The following is a 16,983-nucleotide window of genomic DNA, read 5'->3' on the forward strand; positions in this document are numbered from 1 at the left end:
AAAAAAGGAAAACAGTAACATAACAAAATCATTTACATTAAACTCTACATTTGATATTTTTACATAAATAAAATAGTTCTGTACAAAATAAGTTGTAAGAAATCATACTGCAATGTGTCAGCCCTTATGGAACTGAACAAGCCTGGAGGTAGAATTTTAAGCCACAATAATCAAATATTATATAGAAACATATTTTAACGAAAATGACATGATGTTTTCCTCTTCCTTTCTTCATTAAAAAAACAAAGTTTTCTTTGCATTGAGAGTATAAAAATATTTTAATCCCAGGTCCTACTTTGATCTACTCATTTGCATTACAAATTCCAAAAAAATAAAATGGGTTTATTTAAGATTAACTGTATTAAATAAGTATATGTAAGATAAACATATTATATAATATACATACATATGTATACCTATCTATATCTATCTACATATATATGGTTGTCAATGGACCTTTATCTTATTTATATGCAGTGCTGAGAATTGAACCCAGTGCCTCACACATGCTAGGCAAGCACTCGACCACTGGGCCACAAGCCCAGCCCATTGTTTGCAGTGTCTTTAAACAAATGAATACAAGCAAAAGTTAAGATTTTGGTCAATTTTATAAATAAACTCCATATAAACTGGATATCCTCATATTGAGCTAAATTTGTTTCAAAGTTATTTCCATTATTACTTAGATTGGTGGAAAATGCAAAGCATTTTGTATACAGATTAGGTACAGCTGCTATAGTTTTTAAAATTGCTTTAGATAAATCTCTCAAGGTAATTGAGGGCTGCAGTTGTGGCTCAGTGGTAGAGCAATTGCCTAGTATGTGTGAAACATGGGGTTTGATTCTCAGTCCTGCATATAAATAAATTAATAAAATAAAAGTCCATCAACATCTAAAAAAATAGAAAAAACCTAAGGTAATTGAGATTGGAGAAGGGACTGAAATTATTTTCTCATGTTTCTTTGGCACAGATAATCAAAAGCGAAGCCCCAACCTACCTTGAGATTTTATCACAACCCAACATTAGAGAGCAGATGAAGTTATCAATCCTTCCCATTTCACTACCACCCTTTTTATCCCTAATGTTTCTACCACATTTGAAGACAGACATTTTAATTTTCAATTAGAATTGTTTATTGTCAGAAATCAATAAAAATGGCCTTATTAAAAATAAATGGTAATATTTTGATCAGTGACATCCTTGGTATGACCCATTCTGTATATATTTACTACTCAACAATTTTTTTAAAAAAAATCAAATTTCCCACTTCTTTTCCTGAAGCAATAGAGTACATAATCTTAAAACTCAATTTTTCTAGTAAGGCATTGTATTTTACAGTCCACAAAATTTACATCTTCCTTGAACCCTATGACACCAAAATGGATTACTCCCAAATATTTTTTAACTATGTTCTTTTTGCTTGTCTTTGTCATTGAATGGTTTTCCTAAGGTCCATTCTGTTGGAGGGACTTGTGAAAAATATTAAGGAATATATGATATTTGATAATATTTGTACTTATGAGGAATAAATAAAAATTCACACACAGGAATAATTCACTGAGTATTATTAGAACTCTACTTTTTGCCACGAAATAAACCCTGTGCTCCTTGGCTTGGCATTTAAGACCTTCAACGATCTTGCCCACTCACTTTCCCTCCTTGCACCCTTCTAATTGAAATGAGGTCTCCTATCTGATCAACTGACCTGCTGGTGGTTCCTGAGGTACATCTTCAATGCTTCTGACTTTCTGTGTTTTGTGAACTGAGTGCCACATCCTCTGCAGGAAGCAGCTTCCTCAAAGCTTCCCCCTGCCTCTATTCTGTACACACATCCCTGAAAGCTCAGTTGAAATGGCATTCTTCCTGAGAGACCTTCCTTTATTTCTCCCAACCTTCTTCACTATCTTTCATTTAACATATTAAAAAGCCTGACTTACATTGTTATTTATTATTTTATGTTTCCATTCTGAGATCTTTCAAAAACAAACTCTATGTCAGAAATCAAAAAACTTGGTGTGGTTATTTTTGGATTTTTTTTTTTTTTGTAAAGAAGCAAATAGTAAATATATAAGGCTTTATGAGCTAAGAGTAAAAATCTAAGATTACATAAGCATTCATAAAACAAGAGATAAAACAAATTTCCATAATTTTATGAAAATTAAACACTAACAATAATAATTGATTACAGTGTTTGTTACACAAATATACTAATGAGAAGAATAGAATTATTTGGAGAGTCAAAGTTAAATACATCGCAAAGTTAAATTCATCTCTCATGCTAATTTATAAAGCAATTTTATGTATTTCATCTTTGAAAACACATTTTCACATAGATAGGTATTAACTAATACCAACAAATATGATTTTGACTGAAAGTATTTATCACTTGGAAAGTATTTTTAGAATTATTTTAAATTGTTTTTTTTATTTGCTTTTTATAATGTCATTACATTGCAGATTATCCTTCCAGTTGAAGACCAGTTTGAAGCTTCTTCATTGAAAACTTGGATTTTGAAATACATATCTTTTTGTACTTGCATCAAATTTTGAGCAATATTATATGCTCAAATTTTAAGTGCAAATGCATCTGAGATATGAATAAAGATTTTGCTTCATGTTTAACTTCTGATAGCAAAATGACATTACTTGCAATTTCAAAATGTTAGTAGTCAATAATGATTTCAACTATAGTGTGAGTTTAAGCACTATTTTGCCTTAAAGTTTAGGTTAAATTTATTATGAATCATTATGAAGTATGTACCAAAGCCATTCAATATTGAATAATAGGGTTTGGTGGTAGTTCTTTCTAGGAAATTTTTAATTGCATCCTTCAGCTAAAACCATCAGAGAAAATTAAAAAGAAAATCTTTTCTAAGTCATCAGTTTGCTCCTTGATGAAGAAACAGGATATTCAAGTTCACAAGAACAAATTAAGTTCAACATTGCCAAATTTTGACATTTTCAATACTTTCTTCTGATAAGTAATACAATGGATATTCTCTAAAAGTCTTGGCAAATTCAGTTCATACTGAATTTTGGTTTTCTAAACTGAAAATATTATCACAGACTAGTGTTTTAGTCACTTAAAACTCAGCACTGAGATCTTGAAAAAGCAATAACAGAGCAATATTTGTAACATCAGTCAATTCATTAGAAAATCAAAGATATCACTAAAAGTGATTTACTCTGTTTTCCTTTTGATTTTCCTCTCAAAGTTCTCAATAATTTAAAAAGCTATTCTTACTGAAAAGCTAATAAGCTTAGATAAGTTTTTTTTTCCCTATGGACAAATTGCTTCAGCTCCTGAAATGAAACATGGCTTATATAACTTACTAATTTATATAATAATTTTACTAATTACTGATTTTAATAATTTATGTAACTTACTAATGACAACTAGCATTTTTTACTTGAATAATATGTGAGATACTGGAAAAGTTAGTTAGAGCTTTATTTGCAATTTATTCTTCTTGAGAAAAGAAAACTCTTTGCTCTGATAAGGTATTCCATTTTAGATATGACCACAATGCTGACCACTGGTTTCCTATGAATTGATAATATTATTTACTTGGTCTGTTAATGTAATTTTGATCCAGTTATATATGTGCATTAGGAAAAATAAAAAGATTTACTACTGTGGGTCAGTTGAGTCAATTGAAAACAAGGTAATCTGAGATTATCTTCATCTATATCCACCTATTTAGAAAGAATTATACTAGTAAATATTGGGCCATTACAAAACTTATAATCAAAAATTTCATTGGTCATGTATCTAAACTAAAAAAATGGTTTCATTCAATTTTTGCCTCTGAAGGAAAAACAATTACAACAATTTAAATTCATGTAAGTTTTACTTATTTGACTGTAATTTATATTTTAGATTTGTGTCTTTGGAAAGAAGTACAAAATAAATAATTTATTTCTGAACATTAGAACATTGAGTTCTATTATAACCACCGGGAATTTCATTCTGGCCTAAAAAATCATTTGGGAACATATAGGCAGCTTGGAACATCTTCTATTTTTGTCCCTGTGAAAAATAAAACCTTATTCAATAAATTTTCCCAACAGAAGTGAACAGAACTTATAACATACTTCCAGATTGCAATTTTTTACAATCTACCTTTAATGAGACAGATTTTGAAATATTCTAAAAATATTTAGGAAAAAAAAACAGAAGAACATACGTTTAATTTGTATTTATGTATAGACATTTATTAATTCAGTATACATTTAAACTTTTCATGCTGCCAACTGATCATCTAATTATTTTGGTAATCAACATTATTTAAAATAGTAGAGATCACAATAATGATTACTCTGTGACAAAGACCACTAGAAAACCTAATGCTCAAGTAAAATTTGCTTTATTAAACCATCAAGGGGGAAGTCAGGGAAAGATGTTTAGAGTTTTAGGGCCTGAACTGTTTGCAAAGTAATTCTTGCAAGATAGAAGACAGGCAGGTTGGGCAGTTATGATGCAGTAGCTTTGAACTCATGGGCAATGATGAAGCAAGAACCTCAGCACAAATATTTATTAGAAAAGAGTTAAATTTGATGAATATGTTAATATTTAATTCGTGTATTAATTTCTTATTGCAACATAACAAATCACTACAAATATTCTCTTTTTATACTTTTATAATTAAGTTCTATACATTATTCTTAGCTTTTCTGCCTTCCAGCAGTAGGAATTCATAATAACTTTATGTGCAGCTGAGAAGTCCCTCCAATTTTCACACATTAGACTTTCCTTGTGTTTCTCCACTACATCAGTGGTACTCAGCAAGAGCCATCTGTTGTCCTTGTCCATCTAATCACTGCACGCTCTGTGTGTCTCAAAACCTGAGACACTGTAATAGCAGTTGCATTCCTGACCTCTGGTATTCTACTCCCATCAATTTTGTTCTTGCACCTTGATAGCATGCTAGAGGTAGCACTTTTCCATCTACCTCCAGTAACAGGGTTCCTGCAGTTAGCTGGCTAGCTAGTTGTTGAACTTCAAAATCTATTTTGGAATTAGTTTACTTTAGAATCTAAGATCAGATTTCCCCAGAAATACTCTGGGGCAGAAATGTACATATAGACCACAACTTAGGGGGAAAGTCTTGGGAATCAAGAAAGACCTTCAAGAGAATAAAAAGAAAAGGATTGGCCAGAGGGAGGATCTGAAGTTCAACACAGCCATAACTTCGGCCTGAGTTGATCCCAGTGGAGCATCAAAATCAGACTGTTTGCTCTGTGTTGTTTCACCTGGAATTGAGGAGCCTAGACCAACACAACTTTGCTTCAATCAATCATTGGATACTAGTGTCCACTATGAAAGGGATAGGACTTTCACAAATCAATGCTCCTTGGCTGAGAGCAATTCCAAAAAAAAAAAAAAAAAGAAAAGAAACTTAGCTCAGATACACCAGCTCTCTGAAGGAGAGATCAGGGAAGCTCCTCACAGAATTCACAATTATAAAATATTGTATAAAGTATGAAATTTGATCTTGTAAGTATTTTACTTTTATTATTAGCATTTATATGATAATAACCTCATGACAATGACATTTATCTTTTGGAAATGCATAGTCATAATACATGTTTATCAATCCATATAAAAAATCAGCTAATTAATAAATGACATGTTCATTCATAAAACTATTATATATATGAGAATAATACTTTCTTGTTTCTTCATTTGAAATTTTAGGAAACAGAACCCCTATCAGGATGACTTGTCTTTATTTTAAAATCAATTATAAACAAATTTGCTATTGCCACAGTCAGCTTTTCTATTTATTTATGTTCTCTAATTGTCATTTATCATATGACTATGGATAACTGAGTTGCTTTGTCCACCATGGGTAACTGTATTCTTTACTAAATTTTTAATTCCATGATAGAAATATATTATTAAGCCAAGCATGGTGGTGCATTCCTATAATCCCAGAAGCTCAGGAGGCTGAGGCAGGAAGATCAAGAGTTCAAAGCCAGCCTCAGCAAAAGTGAGGCACTAAGCAACTCAGTGAGACCCTGTCTCTAAATAAAAATCCAAAATAGGACTGGGGATGTGGCTTAGTGTTTGAGACCCCTGAGTTCAATCCCCGGTACTTGTAGGTATTCTGACCATGGAAATGTACAGGGAAGCATTCCTTTGGTGAGCAAACTCCCCGGGGTGGGTGGTGGGGTCAGGGGTAACAGGCATTCTGTTTTCCACTTTTGGAATGCCCATCAGTTTCTCCTTGAAGCTAGTAAGATAACTAATACAGGTGCAGTATCTAGTTACTATGGTAATATCCTTAGAGAAAAAAGCTCTGTGTCTTATCAGCCTGGACTTTGATCTGAGATATTCAGCGCCTGGGATTAAAGTAATACTAAATAATGATGTAGTCATGGCACTAATGACCTAATGTAACCTACTGATATAAATAAAGCATGGCAGTTTGACCTCTGCCATTCTGCCACTTCTTTTCCTGTCTTGTCTCTGTGTCTTGTCTCTGTGTCTCCTTTTATTTCCCTTACAGCTACCCCAAAAACTAGAAAGAAATATATTATTAAATGTCTACTAGAAGGTTAGTAATATCAAGTTTTGGTATTCAAGAATTCAAAGAAAGATGAACTTACGCAAAATATATATTTGTTATAACAATTATACAAAAATGTATAATCCATAGTATCAGTTGTTCATAGATGTAATTTTTGATGCTTAACAAAGTATAATGATTCTAGCATGTTCAAAAACATTTATAATAAAACTAATTTCCTATTTAAGAATGCTGATAGCAGCAAATAGAAATTTGAATATGAAAATCAGAATAAATATACCAATTAATCTTTTATCAAGCATTCACAAGTCCTTGTTTAAAGGACAATATACAAATCAGAGAAAAAGCAGGCTTTAGTAATTACTTTGGTGTGATTAACCACATCATTTTCACACTGAATCAGATCATCATGAAACAGACATATATTGTCAATGTCCGCCTGCTTACAAAGCTTTCACACATTTTGTGGGGGTGTTAAAACCTTATGTTTTATGAAGATAATTGCAGCCCAGGGATACTTTTTAAGTAAGTAAGTTTTTTTTTGAATAGGCTTATGTAGTACAAAATAATTAATGGAGGAGTGATAACATGAACAACTCTAAGAGTTTTTCATAGGTATTTTGACTCATTTGGGTTTTTGTTCATTCATTCATTCATTCATTCATTCGTTCATTCATTATTTCTTGAGTACTGTTCTCTTGCCAGGAGCTGTTCTAGGCATGAGGATACATCCCAAACCAAAAAGCACAAAGATCCCAATCTCATAGGGTTGACAGATTCAGAAACTAGTAGTACAATTTCCCTTCAGTTACTTATGGATGGTTTAGTAAAATAATATTATTTTTAAAAAGAAAAACTTAAGCATAGTAATCTTATTCCTAAAGATCCTACATTCTAAATAAACTGTGGAGGTAAAAAGGGCCTGATAATTTCTATGCATTTGGACTTCAACCCACCCTCTTACCATGCAATACCACTAAATCTAGTTAATGCCCACAGACCTTTACCTTTTGGTTCAGAGTCTTCTCAACAATTGACTAACTCTTTAGACCAGATGAAGTCTCCATGTAAAATACCTTCCCAGCATGCCATGCTAATCATAGCATCTTGCTAAAGCCTGCATTTATGTACTTGCATGTTTATTGAAGTATTATCTCTTTCCCACGGTGGGATTCAGGCTCCAAGAAGTCTCAGATATTACATGATGAATCAGTCCACTGCTTAGTCTCAGGACCTGGTACACTACCAAGCCCATTGTTGAAATTTAACAAATATTTATTGATTGAGATAATGAATGAATGAATGAATGAATGAATTAACAAACTTACTAGACTCACCTTTGATATATAATATGAGGCTGGCCTTAGTAATGTGAAATTTAAGAAAGGTTAAGTTGGCCTTCAAGATTTCACATTTTTATTTCTCTTTCTCTTCCACTGCCTTTACTCCCAAGATACCAAGCAAGTCCCATCATTCTAATATTTCTTTGGATTTCAATGCATTGTTACTTAATTGAAATATAGTCTCAAAAGAGTCCTTAAAAATCACTAAATTATTAATTTATGTATAAGCCTTAATTTTTACAATTAGCAAGAGCAAAAATTATTTGGTTTATATAAAAGGAATTTCTTTCAGTGCTAAATCATAGGTTTAGTATTGGAGAACTACAGGGTTTCATATTTTGATTTTATTTTGTAAGAAAATAGAGGAGGGTCATTGTAGTAAAAGCTTACAATTTAAATATGATTAAGGCCATCTCAGGAAATGAGGACCTCATCTTTACTATCTGTAGTGTCATATGCTTCCTCTTCTTTTACTGTCTTATACATAATTTCCCAACACAATGATAATCATAAAATTTTCATAGCATGAAATAAAAAAGCTTGCTTCTACAATCATGCTGAAAGATATTTTTCCTTCTTATAAAAAATTATAAAATATATGTACTTCCGAGGTAATTGTGTTCAGAGGGGGAAGCAGGATTAGTGATTAAGTGCACATATTAAGGAGTCAGATGCCAGTTTTACTTCCTAATTTGACCACACCCTGGCTGTGCTATATTGCTTAACCTGTGGGCATAACATTTTTTCATTTTTTATATAGGAAAAGAATGTCTTGTGGTGCTTCTATGAGAATTAACGGTATTATTATACACAAAATAGCTTGTTAAAAAATCTGAGCATGAAATATCAAAGAGAATATTCAATAAAAGGAATACACCAAGGCCTCACAATTCCTGTGAAGTGAGTGTCAACCAGTTGTGACACTTATTAAGTGTCCATTGTGATTAGATAATGTAAAAAGGAAATCACAGCTGAAGCAAAAGGAACGTGTCTCTGAATTGTTGAATCTAATGAGAGTGGGGGAGATTGTAATCCAAGTTGTATTCACCTGCATAACAGAACTATCAACATAAATATGCAGTGGGGATATTTTTACATGTTATGTATAATTTATACATCATAAAACTTAATGACTTTTGGAAAAATTACAGAGTTGTATAATCATCACCACAAACAATATATAAAACATTTCCATTGTTCCAGAAATACCTAGTCAATCCACATTCCCAATTCTTTGTGAGCCAATAATTTGGCTTCTGTTTTTCTAGATTTGCTTTTTCTAAATCATTCATATAAATGGAATCATAGTATGCAGCCTGTGGGAGCTGATCTATTTTACATTGAATAATATTTTTAAGGTAATTTGCCTTATAGCATATATTAGCATACTCTATAATACTGAATAGTATTCCAAGATATACCATATATTCTTCATCCATTCACCAGTTGACAAATACTTGAATTGTTTTCACTCTTTGGCTAAAAGAAAAATGGGCTGAGGATAAAGCTCAGAGGTAGAGCACCTCTGAGTTTAATCCCAGTACCAAAAAAAAAAAAAAAGCAAACCAATAATCCATAAAAGGCAAATGTTGGCAAATTGAATTTCACAATATTTTTTAAATATTTACTTCCAAATTTTAAATGTTTACTTCCCAAGACAACATTAAGAAAATGAAAAACAAGCCAGGTGTGACCGGCTTCAGCAACTTCTAGAAGCCCCTAAGCAACTCAGTGAGACCCTATCTCCAAATATGATATAGAAAAGGGATGAGGATTCACTCAGTGGTTAAGTGCCCCTGAGTTCTGAATTGTCCATTACCTAAATACAAATGTAGTGTATTCTTTTTTTGAAGTGTGCTGGGATTGAACCAAGAGGTGCTTTATCACTAAGCTATATCTTCAGTCCTTTTAATTAAAAAAAAAATAAAGATGGACACAATATCTTTATTTATTTATATGAGGTTCTGAGGATCGAATCCAGTGCCTCACATATGCTCTACCACTTAGCTATAACCCCAGCCCCTCATTTTTTGAGACAGGGTTTTGTTAAACTTCTGAGGCTGGCCACAAACTTGTGATCCTCCCACCTCAGCTTCTCAAGTGGCTAGAAATACAGGGTATGTACAACTGTTTTTGGCCAATTTATTTCTACATTGACATGTAATCTGTGACTTTGTTGAAATTATTAATTTTATGCAGTTTTATTTTGAATTATTTAGGATTTCTACGTATGGAATTATGCCCTTTGTACATGAGACAGTTTTATTTCTTTATTTTCAATCTGGATTCCTTGCAGTTTTTTTTTTTTTCCCCTGACTGACTACACTGACTAGGACTCACTGAACACTGTAGAATAGAAATGGCAGGAATGGATGCCATAGACTTGTTCCTGATCTTAAGGGAAAGATGCTTAGTCCTTTATTATTCATTAGGATGTTACCTATACATTTCTGCCGATGCCCTTTATCTGGTTGGGAAATCTCCATTGTTTCCATGTCACTTCATTATGAGTTTTTATCAAGGAAAGACTCATAATGTCAGATATTAAGAGTCCTAAAAATGATTTTTTCAGCAAAGGTTAAAAGAGGAGAAATGGTTTTTCTAATCGGTAGGTTCAAGAAAGGGTTAGAAATGACCTATTGATAAAGCAGAGAAATAATGTGAAAGTCATCGATCTGATGAACTTAACTGTTTATGATATCAAGAACTCAGGATTGGAGCAGTTGTGTAACTGCTCCAGAAAGAAGTCTGAGGACAAGAAGGAAAATACTCAGTTAGGACCCAAGAGGAAACTAAGATGCATTCTCCTTTGTGTCTGTGGCTATTTTCACTACAGTTTAGATTCTACATATTGGTTGAGGAAAACAGTGGGTTTTTTTTTAAAGTGTTATGAGACACAAAAGACAATAAACAGCACACGTGTGCATGACTACACTCCTTATTAGCCTACCATAATCTGTATTATTTGGAGGTTTTGTTTTATATTATGAAGTATAATCTCGTTTCAATTCAAGTCTATTTTTCTTCTCTCCCAATGTCAGAAATTTGGAATATGGTTGCAGTGTACAAATGAAACCCTGGCAGAGGTTTGCTTATTTAAAAAAAAAAAAGTTACTGTTTTTTAAATTGCCTTTATTAATAGAAAAATCACAAAAGAAAAATCAACAAGATCAATACTTAGCCTGCAAATCAGATGTACATAAAATAAATCATAATAATACTAAATGGTCAAAAAGAGAGTAGAAAACATCTACAGTAAACACTGTAAGAGTTAATAGCCTAAATGTGTACAGTTATCTTGAAAATTTAAGAAAAAAATCACAAATATAAAAATGAGGAAAACGAATTTAATTACCAAAAGTAAAGTCTTGGGGAAAAAAATCTTGAAACAAAGTTCAACTTCTGTAACAACAAAAACAGTACAAATTGATAATTTTATCTATCAAACTGGCACGATTTTTTAAATGAATGATGTAATGAGAAAAGCAATGAGCATAAGAGGAGTGTTAGTTCTGATAACCTTTCAGAAAACCAGGTATATACATATGTATGTGTACATGTGTGAATACACAAACATACACCTTCAAGCTCAGTATATGTATAAATAGCCTAAAGAGATTTTAAAAAATAGAAATTGTTTTTATCATTTAAATAATTAATTTTACTTACAATAAATCAACCAAAATAAATTTTTAAGATGTTCGGTCAAAATTTATGGACAGATTTTTTTTCTTATTTTTTTAATGATTTCAAAAAAGAAAAAGAACATAATATTTTTTGGAAAAAGTGGTACTTTCAAATAATCAAATATTTTATAAAATATAAAATCTAGAGTATGTATAAGTTAATTTTATAATTAAAAATCAATAAATATTTCTAAAAACTATGGACAGGGTTGAGGCAGAAGGAGATGCTATTGAGAAACTGAGAAGCAAGCCTAAAGGTGGAAACCTTAGCTTGTGGGATAAAAGGTGATGGATAAAAGAAAGAAGAATTTAGTAGGGTCACCTAGCCAACAGGAATCTGGGAGAAAATTAACTGTGGCTATAGAAAGCCACCTTCACTATTAGGCTATTTTAAGCCCAGGTAGTAGTAGGAGGAGAAATTCCTGTGCCCTAGTTGTTACCGAACATTCTTCTTTAAATACTGTCTGAGCCAGAATGTGTGAGTTTTAGCATTAGTTACTTCCACCAGTGCACACTTGAAAACATTTTTTAATTGTTACCCATTTCCTCTTCTTCCTTCACAGCTAAATTTAAATGGCTTTCAACAAAAGTACATGCAATTAAATAATCACAAAGGAAAAATACAGAATAAGAACCAGGAAAATTTTTCAAGAAGGCAATAAAACTAGTTTTGGATCCTTCAACATTCTATATAACTCTGCCTTGCAAATACAAAACAATCAGCCATCGTGTTTACAAAATGCAGCTCTACAATGAATCCCAATTTTAATTTTGAGGAAGATGGTGTGTCATTTGAAACAAGATGAATATGAAAGTTTCAACTTTGGCTCCCAGTCTTTAAAGCACCAGTGACAGCAAGTGAGGAGGAACAAGCTCCCTATCACCACGCGAAGCTTTCTGTGGCACCTCTTCTAATGCAGACAAAAAGTAACCATTGACACAGGATGGGGTGGCCAGAAAGGTACCCCTGCAGTCATTCCAGTGCTTCAGTGAAGGCTCACTATTTGAGTTAAAAAATAAAATTTTTGAATATGTCCATTTTGTTAATTTTATATATCTGAAAGCAAATCTATCTGTTCTTCATTTTCCTGTAACAGGAGAAATCAGAGAGATATGAAAACAGGATAATTGGAGAAGAGGTCAAGGAAATCTGTGCAATATAGTTGGCAAATAAAGACAAATATCACCTACTCAATGTTTTTTCAAGCCAAATTTGACCTCTCAAAGCTATTTAACAACATAAATAAATCACTTCAAAGTAATTTCTTTAGAAGATTACTGAATTTGAAGGTCTGATGCAATCATTTCCAGAACTACCTTATGCCTAGGGAGTCATAAGAACACCCGCTGACTCATGGCAATGAGGCATCACCACACAACGTTTAAAAAGACTGATTCTTTTTATGCCAGTCTTTTGAAAAAGGCACAACTTTCAAAGGAGTGTTTTCATAATGTTGACAGGTGTGCTGCGATTACTCATCAGGCTGTGAGCCTCATACTAAAAAGGCTCTTTTTTTCCGTGGTTAAGACCTGTAACCATAAAGATTTTCATTCCACCATAAAATAGATGCTAATTAGCAGAACTCATTTATTAAAAGAGTTCACGAGAGTGGGAGAGAGATGAGCAGGACTATGAAGTTCAACTGTTTAGGTTGACTTGCCCAGTCAAGTCAATAAAATTAAATGGTTCAAGACCCAGCATGGTGGCATGGAAAAGCATGGGTCTTTGAATAAAAGCATTGAGGGTTTGAATCTTCTTTTGTAAGACATTACTTTTGTAGTTTTCAATAAGCTGCTTATCCTCTCTGCGACCCATTTTTATATGTTAACTCTGAATAAATTAATAATATATATAAATTGTGGAAATATTAGAGTGTATTGTGTGCATGTATATAGAGATGGATTGTGTGTATGTGTGTGTGTGTGCGTAAGTCTGTGTCCAACCAACAACTAGTATTCAAAGTGGAATGAGGGCATTTATTTTGTGGTATCATTTTGTTGTCTTCTAACTTCTAATGTCCTTTATAGACAAATATATAAAATTGAAAGCATGAGTCTCTTTTTATAGCTACTACAAGAGCTGTAATCCTTTAGTGGAGAGATTAAAAAAATTAAATGAAAGCTGATGGTCATTTGGAAGATGGATTAAATGGGTTGGATAACTGATCTACTACCTGGGCAAAGCCAGTACCTGAAATAGGCCATAAAGCAGAGCCTTGATGAAGTGAATAAAAGAAAGATCAGAAGAGAAAATTGGCAGATTTGGAACAGCAGGGTGGGATGTACCACAGCCACAAATCACAAAATTTTTGTACTGACTGGGGAGTCTGTTGTTATTTACCTAGATCCCACATGAAGGGAAGAAAATCCTAGGTAATTAAATTGCAGGAGACTCTATCAACTGTTATTCAAGCTTGTGCCTGAATCCTAGGCCAAAACAGAAAGCCAAGACTTCTACGGTCATCTCTTCTAAGCTGATGTGAAACCCAAACTTGTTCCATCTGGCAAATTTCTAAGATTTCTTAATTTCCTAAAAATTGTGACTAACAACTAGAATTAGAAAGCCAAAAATTACATTTTTAAGTGTGTGTGTGTGTGTGTGTGTGTGTGTGTAGCCAGGTGTGGTGGCCCACGGCTGTAATTCCAGTGGCTGGAGAGGCTGAGGCAGGAGGATCAAGAATTCAAAGCCAGCCTCCACAATTTAGCAAGACTGTAAGCAACTCAGCAAGATCCTGTCTTGAATAAAATATGTTTTTAAAAAGGGAGTTGGGGCCATGGCTCAGTGGTTAAGGGCCCCTGGGTTCAATCCCCTGGTACCAAAAAAAAAAAAAAAAAAAAATTAAAAAGTGTGTGTGTGTGTGTATGTGTATGTGTGAAATTTTTCTGTACCTGCCTCATTGAGAAAAGACTTGGTCAAAAATTTTCAACCTTCTGAGCGTGAATAATAAATGAGGTCATGGAATTTCTTTAGAAATTCACTCCAAAGATCACTTCAAAACTAAAAAAGGAGTCAGTGTAAGTTTACTTCCTGTAATTTTATACGGAATAAATATAAAGTAAAAGGATTTTCTTTGTCAGTTTATGTAACTTTGATCTTTAGTTTTCATGACTATCCACAGCCATCAAGGAAGTTCATTTAAACAAGGTTATCAGGTGACATAAGAAGCTTTCTATACATACTGAATTTTTCTTCTTCTGAACATTCTCAGAAGCTCTAATTGTCCAAATTGGTAAAAAGGAAAAAAAATAACTCAAAAGAACACTGAGAAAATATTTAAAAGAACTGACTTTTCCCCTTAGGATCTGTAAATAAATATGTTGATGACATTAAAGCAGAGCATAGTTTAAATTATAAAGCTGTATTAAGCATGTTTCCTCTTACAACTGTAGAGAATAGGGTCTTTTCTATAAATCAAATAGAAAATACTTATTTTAAGATTCAATACCAAGAATGCTTAAATAAATTTGGGCTCTTTGCTTGTCATATTTGTGAGAAAATATTAAGTGCTAAAATATAAACTTCAAAAATAGTACATATTTCATATTCACAATAGCTACATGAGACTTATCCTAGTCCAGCTCAGATGCATGTATGTATGGCTGGGGATAATTTCATGTATTTTATACTCATCCTCTGTCTTTTCCATCATGTACTTTTTTCCTTAGACAATATAAATTGGGATAATCATTCAGAGAGTATTTTACCTATTTATTATATTAATATCATTAAGGAAACAACCTTCAACATTTGCAAAGAAACTTCTGTGTGAGTTGATACTTAGGTTGAGTTTTTTCTCCTATTTTTAATAAATAATTACTACTTCTTATTTGTTCTAACAACAATGTTTAAGAAATAATGGCTATTAGATTTTTATTAAAAGGCAGGTATAACAAAACACCACAGACAGTAGTTTAAAGGACACTTATTTTCCTACAGTTCAGGAGACTGGATGTCCCAGATCAAGATGTCTGCAGGGGTGGTGTCTCTTCTTGGCCTGCTATGGCTACCTTCTCTCTTTGTCTTTTGTTTGCCTTCCTTTGTGCACATACATTTTGGGGGTCCATGTATCCATATATACTCTTCATATGAGAATATTAATTAGATTATTTCTCTAGTTAGATTGAATTAGGGCCCAAACTAAGGGCCTCATTTTAACTTAATTACCTTTCAAAAGGCCCAACTAGAGTCACATTCTGAGGTACTAGGGAGCAGGGCTCTAGTTTTCAGGAGGTGGTAGAGGGACATCATCCATCCCACAACACAGATCTTTAGGAATAAATAAATTTTCAAATAGAATTACTTTGCAAAATTTTACCCAAAGGTAAGCCAATAATAGACAAAAGGGGTCAAATATTTATGTTGCCTCCTAACCTGAAATGTGAGCATTGTTTAATGTGTGTTATAGCAGGAGAAGGGGTTGTCATCATGCTAGTGAATGAGAACAAGTAGTTCAACCCTTTTTTCTTCTCTTTTGTGTTCTCTCATCATATGATGCCTTCCAGCATGTAATGGATCAAAACGCTCTTAACAGCTGGACCTCCTCTACCTTAAACTTCCCACCCTCCAGAAGCCTGAGCCAGATAAACTTCTATTGCTTATAATTTACATGGTCTGTAGTACTCTGCTATAGCAAGAGAAAATGGACTAAGATATCAAATTCTTCATTTATCAGAATATAATCATCCTCAAATTATGGCTGAATGGATTGGAGGCATCTCTATCATGTTATTCAAACACAGGAAGCAAGCAATAGTAGTTTGTAGATTTTTGTTTGGTTTGGGTTGGGTTTTGGTGCTGAGGTTGAAATCCAGGGACTGACACACAGCAAGCAAGTGATCCATCACTGAGCTACACTCCTAGTCCCCCAAAACAAAATTTTATCGTAATTTACTATATATATAATTTTATTTATTATTTTATTTATTAAATTTTATTAAAATTTTTTGTCATATGTTATTATGTGTTTCTTTTTTCCTTCTTCATATCCACACTGTTAATTGTCCTTCCCTTTCCAAGAGAATCGTGACCATCCTCATCAGTCTTTTATACCTTTCCATTTGAGAACAAATTTTTCACTAAATATTGTATTTAAAAAAGCATTATGATTTTTTAACCACTTTCAATGAAATTATTTTTTACAATGCTAAAAGATTATAGAATTATATATGTTAAGAGACTACAAATATAATGTAAATGTAAAAGGCAAAGGAGTCAAAGAAGTTAATGCCATCAGCTATTATCAGTTAATATCTTTTCATTCTAGAAGAATTTTTGGTAGCTTCTTTTTCCCCCTATGACAATAATAAACTGCATTAATGTCCATCAAAAAGAGGAGAAATCCACTGGTTAGAAAGAAGTCTAAAGGACAAGGAGAAAAGGAAAAACATAATCAAACAGGAATTGGAAATAGATCCATAATA

This window comes from Urocitellus parryii, chromosome 1 (assembly GCF_045843805.1).
Source record: "Urocitellus parryii isolate mUroPar1 chromosome 1, mUroPar1.hap1, whole genome shotgun sequence".
Lineage (NCBI taxonomy): Eukaryota > Metazoa > Chordata > Mammalia > Rodentia > Sciuridae > Urocitellus > Urocitellus parryii.